The sequence below is a fragment of the Homarus americanus genome, unplaced genomic scaffold (genome assembly GCF_018991925.1).
Source record: "Homarus americanus isolate GMGI-L3 unplaced genomic scaffold, GMGI_Hamer_2.0 scaffold22369, whole genome shotgun sequence".
Taxonomy (NCBI): Eukaryota; Metazoa; Arthropoda; class Malacostraca; order Decapoda; family Nephropidae; genus Homarus; species Homarus americanus.
In genome coordinates this window covers 310,927-325,577 of record NW_024717051.1, presented here as the reverse complement: position 1 = coordinate 325,577, position 14,651 = coordinate 310,927, and positions in this window count along the sequence as shown.

The window sequence follows — 14,651 nt, the reverse complement described above, 5'->3', positions numbered from 1 at the left end:
TTCGTGTTTACATTGGTGGATCCATTGGTTCTGTCCTTCAACATTTTTTTTCACGACTATAACGCGGTAAATAATATGTTATACAGTATTCCTTTATCTAGACGACAAATATATGGAAACTCCTCTTGTAGGTTTGTGAAGCAAGAACAGTTTTACGTTCTTGGGTTATTGGTGAACTTGTCCAAGGAGGTTGATGAGGTGGTCACTTTTGAAATAGAATTAAGTGATAAAATTCGATACACAATTTAATAGAAGACATTGTATCGGGGTTACTCTTACACATACAGGGTTAAAGAAACGGAGAGACTAATTAAAACGTAACTTTATAATTTCTATCGTTATTTTATGAAAGTAATAACTAATGAATATCTATGACTGTAAATAAGACGACTTAACACAACAGTAAACAGGGTGCAAAATATGGTTCCCCGAGTCCTAGTAAGGCCCTAACCTGACCTAACCTGACCTGACCTGACCTGACCTAACCTGCGAGGGGCGACCTGATAGAGGTGTATAAATGGAAGTCAGGGCTAAACAAAGGGGACATTACAAAGGTACTCAAACTATCCAACCAGGAGCGAACTCGTAACAATGGATTTAAATAGACAAATTTAGGTTTAGGCGTGAAATAGGTAAACACTGGTTTGGAAACAGAGTAGTGGATGAATGGAACAAGTTACCAAATATCATCATTAACTCGAATACGCTGGATAGCTTCAAACATAGGTTGGATGCTTATATGAGCAATAGGGGTTGGTGTAAGAGGACTGTCCAGTATGGGCCAATAGGCCAGCTGCAGTTTCCTCCATTCTCTCTCTCTCGTGGGTGACGGGGATTAGGGGAGATCCTAGTGTTTCTCTGGTCTCGCTCCCAAATACCACATTGTATCTACCACAGGTGTTGATCATGTGTTTCCCTCGTGTGCTGTACTACCTCTCCCCTGTAAACACACTACCAGCCGTCTCCTGCCGGGTGTCTCACTTCCTGAACCTGCCACAGTAAGCAACGACAGGAGGAACGGGGATGCGATGGTCCATTGATCTTCAGGTTATCCTTTTGGCGTCTGTTTTATATTAGAAAGATCTTATCGGGGTAGTGTGTGTGTGTGTGTGTGTGTGTTCCTGCCACTGATTTCCTCCTTCCTCGACTCCTGCTGCTGTTATCTTAGTCATTAGGTTGAATGTTTTTTGTGTCACTTCTTGCATGACTCGGGTAGTCAAGCCTTCTGGTTCTTATATCTCTGAATATTGTCTCGTCACCTTTGATGATTTCTCTTTAAATTTATTGAGAAGTTAACACCTTAAGGTTTTCGTTTATTCTTATTCATTGTTCAGAAATTTATAAGCATTACAATCAAGAAACAGCTTTAGGAAGTTAATGGATGATATAGGTATTTCTCGCTTAAATGTTGTATTTTGTATAACCCAGCAAAACGTTGTAGATCATTTCACCATATATAGAAATATGTGATAAATTTAGCATCAAGTTTGTTCCCACTGTGGTTATCAAATATGAACCTTAGACAATCGTGATTTAGAGTCGTGATTACTTTACATTCACCTTGGTTTGTGTCAATATATTACTCGGTATAACATAAGTGGAAGTTTTATTAATTAAAGTTGTTACACATGAACGATTTAAGTCGTTCTCTCCCGTAACGAAGATGAAGGTTACCGTGTACACTCTGACAGGCCGGAGATAACCACTTTTAGCCCTGGCCTCCCTACTGAGGTATGGCAGCAGAATGTTGGGAATGACTGGTAAGAATGTGGCGGCGCCCTTAAGAAACCAGAAAACGACAACCATGTGTGTGTGTGCGCCCGGGATAAGGTACATAGCAGGAGGGCCATGTTCTGTTTTTTGAGGTTAGGAATCATTTTGGGCCCCGTCCTCCTAGGCCCCGCCCTCCTAGGCCCCGTCCTCCTAGGCCCCGTCCTCCTAGGCCCCGTCCTCCTAGGCCCCGTCTTCCTAGGCCCGTCCTCCTAGGCCCCAAAACTAACCCTAACCCGAAGGAACAGGAGCCGTAATGTTTATGGTTAGTGGAAGTGAGGCACATATATCCCAGAGTCGTGTCGTGTATGTGATCTAAGATAAGACACACACACACACACACACACACGCACACACACACACGCACGCACACACACACCCAACACACACACACACACACACACACACACACACCACACACACCACATACACACCATACATCTTCATAAAGGTCTTTTTTTGGCTTTGTAACTCCGTATAACTTTTACCTCAAACTTCAAACACAACATTGCTACACCACACCCAACACAGGGGAGGTCGAGGGTGTTTATATATAGCAAAATACTGTAGGTAGAGTTGTTGTTTTATTATCTACTTGATCAAAACTCTATATTTCAGGGTGTAGTTAAAGTGTTTATATCGATATGTTTGGTAGATTAAAGTTCAATAGCTGGAAAGTATTGATTGAGGTTCTGAAATCATTGGTTCATTATAGGACAAACTTCATGTCAACAGAACAGATCAGACGAATACTCTTTGTTAGCCTTGTCAGAGTATTGATTCACTGTGTGTTTACGGTACGACCTTGCTATTATACTAACGACCCCTCCCCCTAATTACATCACCACTACGACCACTCAGAACCTACCGCAATAATTCGACTGCATCACCACAAACTACCATTATTATTATTGTATTCATTACCACCTCATCACCATAACGACATATTAAGTAGCCAATATGATTAGTCTCTTATCCCTCTCACCTTCCCTCACCTCCCTCTCACCCCTGCACGTCCTTACTCCTATCATCCTACTCACCCCTGACTCCTTCACCCCTCACCCTCTCACCCTCCTCCCACTCCCTCTCTCCTCCTCCCTCCCACTCCCTCTCCTCCCTCCCACTCCAATCACCTCCTCCCCCACCCTCTCACTCCTCCCTCCCATCACCTCCTCCCCTACTCCTCTCACTCCTCCCACCCTCTCACTTCTCCTCCCTCACCTCCTCCCTCCCCTCACCTCCTCCTCCTCCCCTCCCTCACCTCCTCCTCCTCCCTCCCTTCTCCTCCTCTCACTCCTCCTCCCCTCATCTTCCTCACCCTCCCTTCCACTCCCTCCTCCCTTCCTTCCCCACAAGCTCACCATCCCCTCGTGTAATTTCGTCTCTTGGTGAGGATTACAAGACTCATTCCTGTTGAGTTTTCTACCTAAAAAACAAAAAAGATATGATCTCCTAATATTCTGAAACTTGATTAGATGTCTCGATAGCAACTTAGAGAAACGAATGGAGTACACGTAAGACCAAGAGGTGTTGAAGGGTTAGTCTTCTTAGTATGGATGTTTTGTTGAGTTTTACTTGACGCTGAAGAAGAGGGTGAGAGGAAGAATATGGTGATAATTGCCTGGATTGGTTGTGAGTAGATGAGAAGTTAGAAGGGAGAATGATGGGAAAAAGGGAGAATGGTGGGAAGAAGGGAACACGAGGGAATGAAGGGAGACAAAGGAAACACGAGGGGGAATGAAGGGAAAACGAAGGGAAGGCGGTAAAAATTGAATGAAAGAAAGGGTCTCTTAAGTGTAAACGGTGAAGGGTTACTAAAATTACTGCAAGGGGAGAGTACGTAATGAGGCTATTTCTAGTTTAATGTTGGGTAAGACTCAATGTTGGTAGCTGTCAGAGGAACCCCCCAAAAAAGTATCTTTACGGAGGGGATCGATGAATTTCAATATGAACACTGTAGCGTCCTGTTGTCTCGGTAGGGTTGTCAGAATTCTTCGTCTGTTGTGTTATATTGTTTCACACAAAATCGTAAACATACTTTTTTTGAGCGAGTTTGCAGTACCAGTAGATAGCAAGAAGAAGAAGAAGAAGAAGAAGAAGAAGAAGAAGAAGAAGAAGAAGAAGAAGAAGAAAACAGAGCTGAAATTTGTATGGCAGTGGAGGTTGGTGGTGTAAAGTAGTGATGGTGAATCTGAGAACGTTTAGAGAACCTGCGAACATTTACTGAACCTGAGAACGTTTACTGAACCTGAGAACGTTTAGAGAACCTGCGAACGTTTACTGAACCGGAAAACGTTTATTTAACCACAGGACGTTTAGAAAATCGGAAAATGTTAATCCATTCTTCCCAACCTTTAGACAATGTTTCTATGGATAAAGTGAGAGAGAGAGAGAGAGAGAGAGAGAGAGAGAGAGAGAGAGAGAGAGAGGACTGACTGACTGGCTTCAATGTGACGTTATCAAGTCTCAATGCTTGCCAAGTTTCTCGTGATTAATGAACAGTGAAGACAAAGAGGTTTTTAATCAAAGGTGAGAGAGTAAAAGATAAGAGTGAAAGTCTTGAGATATATTTTCGAGTGCATAGCCTCGTGTTTAGAGTGAATGTGGTGGTAGAGTGCAAGTTGAAAGGCATTGTTTAGAGGTCAGTTGAGTGGAGTTGTTGCTTGTGCACTATGTAGAAATGACTGATATTGGTGGTGATGTAGTTTTGAAGATGAATAGAAGATGATAAAGGTGAAGACATAAAGGAGGTGGAAATTTAACAGAATCAAGAGGGAGAAAGGATGAAAACTTAAGGAAGAAGTTTAGATGTGTCGTATATACTTTTTTTTTTCGTCTCTGCCAGTCATTTCCCGTAACGAGGATTGGTTGCTGGAATCTTCTTTTACTCTGTGTCGTTCATTCTCCTTGCCAAGATCGTCTCATCTTCCTCCACCTCCTCCTTTTTCTTCTTCCTCCAGTGGTCAGGAGTCTGTTTCTGGAATTCGTCCCCAGAAACTTGATAGTTGTAACATTGGCAAATATGACAAAGTTTGTGAAAAGAGCCAGTACAAAGATAGACTCAGACAATGTGATGTAATCGTAGCCAGAATTAGGTGAGGATACAGACACATCTGGCAAGTTAGTGACGCTGTACCCATACCGTAAAATTTAACATGTAAACTTTGTGATAAACCTTTGAAGTATAATCTTGAATAATATATTATAGAATGTGACCGTATCAAAGAATTCAGACCACCTGGCTTATTGTATCATGAACTATGTAACTACTGTACTACATTGAATCAGGAGTCCTTGAAAATATTCTATCAATTTATCCATTTGTTCATACACTTTTCTTGTGTATGAACCTCTGTCCTGCGTGTCAGTGATCAGTGATAGCGCCCTCAGTGTCAAGACCTGACTCAACTACACAGATTAGGCAAAATTGTACCTCATTCTTGCCAATAAAGTTGTTAAACTGAGCTAACTGCACTCAAGAGTATGAAATGAGCCACGTCCCTCCACTACTAACTTCGTCTTCCCCTTCATCTCCTCCCTCAGATTGGTTCATTTCAGGCTCTCTCCTGGTTGTGGTGGAGTGCGGGGTGCGAGTGTTATTGTGGGGTGTGTGTGTGTGTTGTGGAGGAGTCTGGGGTGCATATGTGTTGTGGTGCGAGTGTGTTGTGGTGAAGTGCGGGGTGCGAGTGTTATTGTGGTGTGTGTGAGTGTGTTATGGTGCCGAGTGTATTATAGTGGAGTGCATGGTGCCACTGTCGCAGTTTACCTCTGGAGTCCCACCATTGATGGAGGAACATATGTTAAGGTAACCTAACCATTAGGGTTCAGATTCAGTCCTAATGGGTCCCATGTATAAGTAGTCTTAATGGTTAGGTTAGGTTAAGGTACGGTAGGATGGGTTAAGTTAAGGTAGGGTAGGTTAAGGTACGGTAGGATGGGTTAAGTTAAGGTAGGGTAATGTTAGGTTAAGGTAGGGTAGGTTAAGGTAGGGTAATAATAGGTTAGGTTAGGGGTCATTTCACCTGCAATCTCTTAACACTGTCACACGAGCCTCTTACCTCCACCTGCCTGAGTTTATGCCTGATAAAACTCTCGGTAATAACCCTGAAGACGACGAGTATTCTCACCGGACCAGCTGCTACCCCAACACACACACAGTAGCTGAGAGAAACGATGGCATTTATTGTATCTCATGAGCTGTAATTCTGGCGCAAGATGCAGAATTATCCATCGTCAGGGGGAGAATTAACCATCGGTAGGGGGAGAATTAACCATCGTCAGGTGGGAGAATTAACCATCGGCAGGGGGAGAATTAACCATCGGCAAGGGGAGAATTGACCATTATAAATTTGCCACCTACCGTTCTTAGTCCATCACGTCCAGGTGTGAACTTGTGGTGGTAAAGGCCATCATGTTAAGTTATGTACCTGTGACACTTGGGAAAAATGATTAGGTCAGGTCTGGTTTGGTGTGGTGTGGTGTGGTTTGGTTTGGTTTGGTTTGGTCAGGTCAGGTCAGGTCAGATTAGGTCAGGTCAGGTTTGGTGTGGTTAGGTTAGATTAGATTAGGTCAGGTCAGGTCAGGTTTGGTTTGCTTAGGTTAGATTAGGTTAGGTGGTGATTGGGTAACACAAAGATTGGTAAAATGAAATTAAGGGTTGGATTGGTGATGCTAAAAGTTAAGTTTGATTATTCTTTGATGACATTACGATTGGATGAGATAAGCTTAGGTCTATATTGATGACAACACTAAGCTTAAATATGATAAAATATGCCTTATAAAAAGTGAAATCGGTCGAAGTGAAATTTAAAACACAGGTAAACGCAGGTAAACACAATTAACTTGACACACCAATGCTACCTTGATTGACCTTACATCATAACGTTATATTTCCATTAGATAACGAGTACACAACCGGGATATAATATTATTTGACTTCTCCCTAACTTAAATAAATCATACGCGGATGATAGCATGAGATAAGCTTAGGTCTATATTGATGACAACACTAAGCTTAAATATGATAAAATATGCCTTATAAAAAGTGAAATCGGTCGAAGTGAAATTTAAAACACAGGTAAACGCAGGTAAACACAATTAACTTGACACACCAATGCTACCTTGATTGACCTTACATCATAACGTTATATTTCCATTAGATAACGAGTACACAACCGGGATATAATATTATTTGACTTCTCCCTAACTTAAATAAATCATACGCGGATGATAGCACGTGTACAGCATCCCATTGTCATCTCATTAACATATCATTAACATGCTTGTAAATTTTAGTAGTGTCATACATACTAGGAGAAAGTCTTTACAGTAGGAAGGTTTAGCGGACTGATGTGGATTTGACGTGGAGTGAAATTTTGCACCATTACCTGACCTTACCTGACCTGACCTTACCTAGTTACAGAGATTCCCTGAACATTTTAAAGATTACATAAAATCCCTGGATACACATATTCCCTGTAACCAACCGAGGCAAGAGGGGGGGGGGTGGTGTGGAAGAGGTAGGTCACTGGCGTCTCTGGTAGTAAAGTGGGTGCGTGAAGCTCGGATAATTTACGTCGGGGCTCTCAGGGGAATAGTTGGGACCTGGATCACCTACTCCCAGGTTCGTCCTCCGCCTGCTGCTCTTGTTAGCTTGACTTTTCTTTGGCACGAGAGTTGTCATGATTATCAAGTAGGTGTCCCAGTGAATGAGGTCAATGTGTTGTTATCAAGTAATTTGTAATAAGGACAATTGTTTCTTATGTTAGAGTATTACCTTCAGTTGATTTTGTTATTGTCTCTCGGGTTTAGTCTAACTTATATGAAGAAGCTATAATGGTTTGTGTATCTTATAAGTATATATATATAACAAAAAGTGAATACCTGTCGAAGATACATGTGTTTAAGGTTCCTAATACGTGTTTTTAAGGGAAGATATTTAGCAGTTGTCTGTCTGTTGTGGTGGTGTAGTGTAATTGTGAGGGGGTCCATAAACATGTTAGTACCACAGAGTTATCAGGTCGTAGAATGCCAAATCCTCCTCGCCTCACAACGTCAACTGGATGAATGGTATCAGCCTCATACTGTCCCTCACTCACCAGTTCCCTCCGTCACTATCTCCTCCCCAGCTTCGTCTTCACATCCCTCCTCTCCATCCCCCTGTGCCTCCCGCTGACCCCATCTCCCCCCTCCCTGTTACACCCACGTCCACCTACTTCTGCTTCCCTGCTGCCTCGTTTTCCTGCCTCAGCGATCTCCCTGCTCCCACGCCTCTGCTCCAAGCCCTCTGCTCCCCGCCCCTCCTCCCCACGCCCCCCTGCCCCCCCTCCCGCCCCCCCCTCCCGCCCCCTCCCCCCCCCTCCCAGCCTCCCCAGCCCCCCCCCGCCCCCTCCCCCAGCCCCTCCCAGCCTGCTCCTGCGTTACCCTTTTCCTATGATCTCCGCGTCCCCCTTACTCCACCCTCCTCATTTCCCTTACGCCCGCGGCCTCCTGCTACCACCCTTGTCTCTCCACCCTGTCAGGCGCCTTTGATGTAATTAGGGAAGGGATGGAGAGCTTATAGTGTAGGGGCTTCAGGGGGGAGGAGCTCAGTCTTGGTAATAAGAAAGTTAGATAATGTCACTGACTCAAGGCACCTGGTGTCTTTTTTTTTAAGCACCTTTGGGTATTCAGAGGAAATTGTCCGTCTGTTAACTCCGTCTCACTCTATATTTTTAACAGAGAGAAGCGAAAATATCCCTTGTAAAGTAGTGAAATTTTGTCAGGCTTCTTTATCATGCATCCTTGGATTACTTGGACAGGTGTTAACGCTGCTTGATTAGTTTTTGCACCTGGAAGGGATTATGTTTTTTATTATTATTATTTTTTTTAATCTTTTAATGTTAGGTGTGTAGAACTTGTGAATATTTTACTGTGCTGTTTAATTCATTAGGTCTATTTGTCACCAGTAAGATAATATCGAGGTGGTCCCCTTTAAGAAAATATCGAGAAAGGACACAAGACCAATCGTGCAGTTAGGGTAATTAAGGTTTTAGCCCACCCCCCTCAAAGTACATCCTCCAGGGTAACGAAGCAGTGTTGTTCAGGCTCTTCTACACGTATGTCTCGTTACCTGTTCACATCAATTAAGGCACAGTACTAAACCACGACCATGAAAAAGAAGTGGATGTTTAGGATATCTTCTCTTCCCCTTCCCTTCCTTCCCTCCCTTCCCTTCCCTTCCCTTCTTCAACTCCTCCTCCGTAATAATCCACTATGTTGAAAAATACGAAAATCTGTCTTGTTTCTTTGGATTTTTTGACACTGTTGATAAAGGTCAGGGTTCAGGTGAGGGTGTTACTGGAGAGCAGGTGTCAGGTACCAGGGCATATAGGGCTGTGTGATGGGCGGTGCTCTGTCAACACTCAACCTTAAATAAACATAATGTTGCCTGTGTTTATTTCTAGTTATCCCCCCCCTCCCTGTCCCTCCCCCGCCTGTGAAACCGGAAGGGAAGCTATTAGGACTGACCCCGTTTTTCATTTTTTAGTATTATTGTTATTAGTATTACAGTAGTGTTATGAAATTTGTTACCAGTTGTATTAATGGTAGTAATGGAAGTAGTAGTGGTTGTGGTAGTAGTAATGGTGATTGTCGTAGTAATAGCAGTAGTATTAGTGGTGGTGGTGTTGGTATTATTATTATTATTATTATTATTATTATTATTATTGTTATTTTTATTATCTTGCTGTTACTTTATTTTCATTATTATTCACCAAGGCAATAAAACTTATGACACAATTCTTAAAATATCTAAAGAAATTAATGATTGTGACCATTATACACCCGAAGGTTTACATTATACATCAGAAGGTTTACATAGTGTTGTGGTGATGGTGACGCTCCCCGTACTATAAATACTAGCATTGTATTAGTCGATGTTGTATTATCCTTAGTATAGCGAAGTCTGGTCGGGGCGTGATATGGCGGTAACGTAAGATGGCGACCAGTTTTTAGTATGAGAATCTTACCCGTGGTGATAGAATTTCCCTATTGATGTTATCGCCATATATCGACCCCCTATATATCTTCATCGTCTCCATTATTGATGTTGGCTCCCTTTCGTGTTGTGACCAGGAACGGATTAAAGTTTTGTGGTGAAGTAAGGCTCACACGCACTCAGGCCGGCCAGGTAATAATGTGTAGGTGAGTCAGGGAAACTCGGAGAATAAGAGGGGAGTCATTTGCCGGACCGTGAGAGAGGCGGGAGACGCGGTGTGTCCTGTAGAGCCGAACACATTAATCTTTTTTAGCACCTGCTGACTCACCTCTTCATTCACAAGTTCCTGAGTACGTTTACAACTTTTGGGGGATATTTTGGTTTGGTTTGGTTTATTTTATTTTATTTTGTTTACTGATATATTGTATGAACTTGGTTGATTGTATTTTGTATTCTTTGACTCTATGTACAAATGGTATATATTTTTTAATTTTCTTGGTGAGTCTGGAGTAAGTGGGTGTGTGAAGGCGTCCCTCCGAGCGTCGGGACCTGTAGGAGACTTGGGCAGTAGGAGGGAGGTGTGGTGGGGCCGCCACCCGTGAAGGGCAGAAGGGAAGCGCCTCCTCCTGGCAGTAGTCCAGGACCCGTCACCTTCGTGTCCTCTAACACACTTGGCTATCCTTGTTATTACTCTGTTCTCGGGTATCCTGTCTTGGGTTCGTTTTGGGTTTCTCTTTCCTGATTTTAATTATGATATTTAGTAGAGTTTTGCAGGTGAATCACTTAGTCAATCGTGCTCAGGCATCCATCGCAACGATCGTTTTAGTTTACAACGGAAATGCTGCCATTAAAGGTAACGACAGGTTGAAGATTATTGAGCGTGACGCAGGTGGAGGGAGTCTTGTGTGTGTGTGGTCGTCGTCAGTAGGTGAGGGTCGTTACGGCCTCCTCCACTTCTCTTAACCACCACCTGCAGCGCCACTCTCACCTGGCCCACACACCTGCCTCCTGCCGTAATGAGAGGGGTGAGGGAGGGGTGAATTATGGGAGTGGGAGGGGGAGGGAGGGGCATTACCAGTACCTTAGAATTGGAGGCTGTGTTGGGGGGATGGTAGGCAGGTCCTTATATTGTCTTGTCACACTTACCAGATTCAGACTGACTTTTCGTGTCCATAGAGTTACCAGATCTCGTTCATTTCCTTGATCAGAGTGTGAGTTATCGTTTGGTAATGTTATTATGAGTGTGTCTTAGTTAATTAGTACTGTAGCTCACTCGGGAGTTGAGTGTATATAGTACTAGAGAGCATTCGGCTGGTGGGTACAGGTGTAGCGTGACTCCAGGTAAAGTTGTCTCAGCGTGTGTCCTCAGCTGTTTCGAGTATGACCCACCAGTGTGTGTGTGTGTGTGTGTGACGTTGCTGCGATTGAGAGGAGCGACCAACGATTCTCTCCGGGCTCATGTGTCAGGATGAGGGTGGTGTAGGGAGGCGGTAGTTGAGACGTATTTTATGGTTCTCGGCAGACTAGGGCAAGGGTATACTGCAGCTGAACAAGACAACGTATGGGGCCCAAGGAAACTTTTGTGTGTTGATGAGGGACGAATGTTTCCAGGAAATGTGTGTGTGTGTGTGTGTGTTTGTTTATAGAGGAGAACCGAAGTTAGAGGGAAATGTTTTAAGTGGACATTTTGAATATTTTAGTTAGGGTGTGTTAGTACTGAGAGGGAATGTTTTATTTTTTAATTATATGTAAAGTTGTTTAGATATTTATACAATTAATAACTGGGCACAGACACACACACACACACACACACACACACACACACACACACACACACACACACACACGAGATATAATGATCAACATTCTTACCCTCTCCATAGAATATTTAACCCACATTCTATTTAGCTACTTAAATGATGAATGATTTTAATTTAGCGATGTGAGGAGCCGCCTGACGGAGAGCTAAAGACAGGCAGTGAGATACCAAGGGGGAAGCAGCATTAGGCCGTGAAGGAGCTGCGGCTTCCGGTGAATAAGGGAAAGTGTTGATTCAATGTTGGAGCGAGTGAGTGAGTGAGTGGGTGAGTGAGTGAGTGAGTGAGTCAGGTGAGGTGTTTCTGAGCCTGGGGGCAAGCGTGGGGTGGGGTGGGGGGGGTTAGTGGCAGGTGTGGCTGGAGTGCTTCATGCCTCACCACGTCACCCCACCACTTAATCCAGTCCTACTCTACACCCACCACACACCACTACCACAACCAACACCACTCTCTTGTCCCTTACCCACATTACACAACAACATTCCCCACGTACTAACAACATTCCCCACGTACCTGTAACACTCCCCCACGTACACAACAACTTATTCCCCCACGTACACAACAACATTCCCCACATGCACACTTAACCTCCCCCGCGTACTATGCTTACTCCCCCCACATTTGCTAACACCCCACGTACACAACAACACTCCCCACGTACACAACAACACCCCACGTACACAACAACACCTGTTTACCTCAACACTGACCTTAGTGTAATGTCTTCCATGTCTATTTCCAGTTTGCCTTGTTGTCTCTCTCTCTCTCTCTCTCTCTTCCACCATTATCATCACTTCTCATTATCATCTGTTCTCCATAATCCACCTTCATCTCTCCTACCACAGTCTAGTGCAGTTCTCCACACCTATTCTGACTCCTCCACACCTATCCTAATTCCTCCACAATCCACAACCACCCTCACTACTCCACACTCACCCTCACTACTCCACACTCACCCTCACTACTCCACACTCACCCTCACTACTCCACCCTCACTACTCCACACTCACCCTCACTACTCCACACTCACCTCTCCACACCTCCCTACCATCACTTGTTTTCTAGCTCGCCTCTTTTACATAAATAGTAATTAATAGGGGTGATCGAAAAGTCTCTGTGCATCTACAATAATGATAAATATATACATACAGTAATTGTTCCTTGTTATACTAACGTTCTTATAAGTAGATCAAGGTTAAGTGATCAAGGTTAAGTGATCAAGGTTAAGTGATCAAGGTTAAGTAATTAGTGTTAATTATCACAGGTTGTACAGGGACTATTGAATCACCTTTCATTAATTATATTATTGTTATTATTATTATTATTATTATTATTATTATTATTATTATTATTATTATTATTATTATTTCCTTGGCTCGGATGCGTAAATGGCGTGACCCGGGACAATCGGTAATTTAATTTGTACTGTAATACATTTTACGTCCGGTTGATATTAGAGATGATTTAATGCTTGTCCTAATGAGGCGACGTGACTCATATTACTCTGATTTATGTTACAGGTGTGTGTGTGTGTGTGTGTGTGTGTGTGTGTGTGTGTGTGTGTGTGTGTGTGTGTGTGTGTGTGTGTGTGTGTGTGTGTGTGTGTGTGTGTGTGTGTGTGTGTGTGTGTGTGTGTGTGTGTGTGTGTGTGTGTGTGTGTGTGTGTGTGTGTGTGTGTGTGTGTGTGTGTGTGTGTTATGGCCACGACAACATAATGTAATATTTCACAGTATGGCAGGAAACACTACACCGTAAAAGCCTCTGTGTTTATTCCTAATTTATAACAACGATAAAAATAACACCAACGGTAAACAGGACTCGCTGAAAACTTTTGCATCTGTCAGCTAAAATATCAGATAAAATGAATTTTCACAAAGAAGTGTTCGGTTTTTGTTATTTACTAGCACTTATTCCTACTAGCCAATGATTTGATCTCCAATAGTAATAATATCAAGCTAGTTTTAGTTTCAGGTTAGACTATTAATTTTTCCTGAAGAAGAATTTCCACTTCGGCTTATTTCATTTCAAGATTAACTACCTTAACTATACTATTTAGAGAGGTTAGGTTAGGTTGTGTTTGGTTCGGTTTGGTTTAGTTAGGTTAGGTTGTGTTTGGTTTGGTTAGGTTAGGTTTAGTTAGGTTAGGTTACGTTAGGTTAGCGTGGTTAATAGTAAAGTGAAATTAACTTGGGTGGAGACTCTTCAAGTAATCCAATGTTTTGTTAAATATTTGAATCCTAAATTATCTCTTAACTCTTCCATTTTTCATACCATAGTCAAATATTTTCACTTATTACAATGTATTCAGGCCTCAGACAATAGGTAAATAGTGTTGTGTCGTGTATTAGTTGTTGAGCTTCGTTATTTCAGATGGTATTTCTGTTATTTATCGCCTCTACTGATTTGTGCATTGTTATATTATATGAGTCTAATGCCCCTTCCTTCTCCTTCTTTTCCCTTCCCTGTGTAATGGGAAGGGGGAGAGGGTCACTTAACAAGGCAGTACAGTTATAATATAAAGGTGAGATTGGCTCAGAGTAAACATGCAGATCATCTTTGAGTTGTTAATAATTTTTACAGTGGTTGGGACTGGGCTGTTCTTATAGTGATCAGTACGTGGTCGTTTGGGCTGGATGCGGTTATGGTGTCAAACAGCAATTTACAGACGAGGAATCTCAGGTGGGAGCAGGAGACGGTGACGAGGATGATTTTGTAGTTTCTTCTCCAAATGAGGGGTCATGGTGGTCATCAGAGAGAGTTGAGAGGCGACAATGTACTGAACGCCTTTTGATATGTGGTGTAGGAGAGGGACAGAATGGTTTTGCACGACCTCTTCTGCACTCTAGTTGTCGTGTGTGTGTGTGTGTGTGTGTGTGTGTGTGTGTGTGTGTGTGTGTGTGTGTGTGTGTGTGTGTGTGTGTGTGTGTGTGTGTGTGTGTGTGTGTGTGTGTGTGTGTGTGTGTGTGTGTGTGTGTGTGTGTGTGTGTGTGTGTGTGTGTGTGTGTGTGTGTGTGTGTGTGTGTGTGTGTGTGTGTGTGTGTGTGTGTGTGTGTGTGTGTGTGTGTGTGTGTGTGTGTGTGTGTGTT